This window comes from Mirounga leonina, unplaced genomic scaffold (assembly GCF_011800145.1).
Source record: "Mirounga leonina isolate KUSES-001 unplaced genomic scaffold, KU_Mleo_1.0 Mir_94, whole genome shotgun sequence".
In the NCBI taxonomy this organism is placed as follows: domain Eukaryota; kingdom Metazoa; phylum Chordata; class Mammalia; order Carnivora; family Phocidae; genus Mirounga; species Mirounga leonina.
Genome location: NW_023270855.1, coordinates 18,000,024 through 18,002,798, shown reverse-complemented (window position 1 = coordinate 18,002,798; position 2,775 = coordinate 18,000,024).

Here is a 2,775-nt window from a genome sequence, read left to right as displayed (position 1 = left end):
TTCTTTTCTAGGAAAAATTTTTGGTTACATCAAGGCAATTAAATAAATCTTAATGTAATGTTTTTTAAATAAGTATCACTGAACATTTTTAGTGTGACATAAATGAGAAAATCATTCTCTGATGAGAAGTAATACACAGTAATGCAAAAAAGTTAAGAATTTTATAAAGACTGATAAATTGGACTAAAGTAAGGAAATTTTTTTTAAAAAATAGCTTTATATGAAAATTACAATATGCAGTTACAATGAAGAGAAAGAAACCTACATGAATAAACAGTGAATTGGTTGGGTGCAAATATTTCAATTAGAGGACACAGTTTCTTAGATAAAAATATATTTGATCCTAATTTATACTCATTTTACAGGGGAGAATATTTGGATATAAAATAAATTGAGACAACCCATGTTCAGCTTATATAGTTAAGATACATGGATTAGCCTCAAATTTTTATTCCTTTCATCTAGATCTGTTGTGGAAGGTAAATAACTATTCACATGCCTGAATAATCAGGTTTTAAGTCAACAGTTTCTTTTGATACCACTTATTCTCCAAAAGCCCAACCTGCTTATGAAATTTCAAAACAAAACAAAACCCTTAACACTTATAAGCTGCTAACACAAGGAAACTCTATGGAGTTTTTAAAGATGGAGGTAACATGGTTCATCATAAAAAGCAGATTCTTCAAATTACACATTATTTTTCATGATTGGTGTTTAAACTTAAGCTGTTGGCTTAGGTTGACTCGTGGGGCAATCCCACCTTATCCTATTGGCTTTTATTTAAAGTAATACAAGAGATTTTCTGGTTGAATCTTGTTGGTTTTTTTGTTGTTGTTGGATCTTGTTTTCGTAGGTCTAAATCCCCCCATTTAATCAATTTCACAGTAGCTTCTGTGTGCTGGTGAGAAACATGTGGTTTTTTTTTCGCTCCTCTGTTTTCATTTGTCTCCCCTGTTTAAGTGAAGGATTTGTGAACCTTATTAAAGAAGGATTTATCCATTTGCCTCTGCTTTATTCAACTAAATTACCTATGCTACTTTGTGATATGGAATTTGCTTAGTTGCTCTTATACTTTGGATGCAAGTATCATATTTAAGATCATATAAAGATGTGTTAAGCCATTTGCTTAGTGTTCCGTGGAATAAATTCTCCTTCAAGAAATCAGAAATAAATGCAACTATTATCAGTATAAGTTCTCTGCCAAGAAACAGCAAAGATTTCTTGAATAAGAAACAAAATGTTTTGAGAAGGCCATATAACATGGACCTATGATACATATTCGTGCTGAATTAGAGGTTGCTGATGCTCTAAATCAAACAGGTTTTCAGCAGATCTAATATCTAAATTGCCTTTTTCTTTTCAATAATAAAGACATATTTACATTGATTTCTTTATATTCTCTTATTAAATCATCCCAATGGCCATGATCTATACTTGAGAATCAAAGTTAAAAGTGAAAACATAAGCCAAAAAGTAAAACAGGAAGAGGAAAACTTGTCTGTTACTTCATTAACCCCATGATAGAACCATCTAAGTTAAAGGTTTAAACATTATTACTAAGTTGGGCTTAATTTTCCCCTTTTGCTAAATCAGTTTCATTCATGGCTTTTATCACAGTCTGTGCTTACTGTGTTAATTTATATGTTTATCTCTGTAGGGTGTGTTGTTGGTCTACTATAAGATAGTTTTCAAAAGGACATAGACTTTGTCTCTTGTTTCTCTGATGCACCACTGACATTGAGCACAATGCCTGGCACCTGGCAAATGTTTGAGTGAGTGCCCAAATGGCCTAGAATAATTATGCTGTAAACCAAGCACTGTCTGTGTTTCCAGGCCATGTCCCAAAGTCTTAGTTTGGACAGACCTTTATTTAAGCTCATCAGTCAAATTCCCAATGAAGAAATTCTACCCATTGCATAATCAATGTATTCTCATATAGTTTTTGCCACTTAGAACAATAGAAGTGAAGGTCTACCTCAACTGGTTGAAAATGACCATCACTAGTCTCCCTCTGTCTCCTGTTTTCTCTCTGGACTAAAGCACTAAATAAAATGACAGTTTGCTCACTATCTCTTGAGATCTCTAATGTAATATTCTGGTGTTTCAGTGCTTGATTGTGAAGGGAAAAGAGGTAAGGGTTCTTGTTTTTGGATGCACTATGTGGCTACATTCAATTAATATAGGTGACTGGTTTGGAATTGCGAAGCAACTAAATCTAGCCAGTTTCAGACACGGAAAATCTTAAAAATCTTCAGCAAGTTTCCAGAATGGAGAAACACTAACTTTGAACCACTTTAAAATGTTATAAATGCAGGTAATGGAAACAAAAGACATTATTAAAAGGAGTCACAGAAGTTTTCCATTTTTACCAAGACAATACTCTGGTTTCTCTTCAGATCGTATAAATCTTTCGCCTTTTACCAAGACATCTAAATTCCCAATTCCTTTGGCTCTCTGAAGGGGTTAGGAAAAGTGCTTCTTTACATATTTATTTTAAAAATATGAATACGATTTGTCTATAAAGTTCTCATAGTTATTTGTAATTTGAAAGAAAAAAAGTATTTATTAATCCAAATGCATCTCTCTTTTTTTTTTTTTCCTGAATGCCTCTCTTAATGGTTGACTTTTAGACTGAGAAAATTCCTCAAAAAATTAAAAATAGAACTACCATATGATCAAGCAATTCCACTTCTGGGCATTTATCCAAGGAAAACAAAAACAGTAACTCAAGAAGATATCTGAACTCCCGTGTAATGGCAGCATTATTTGCAATAG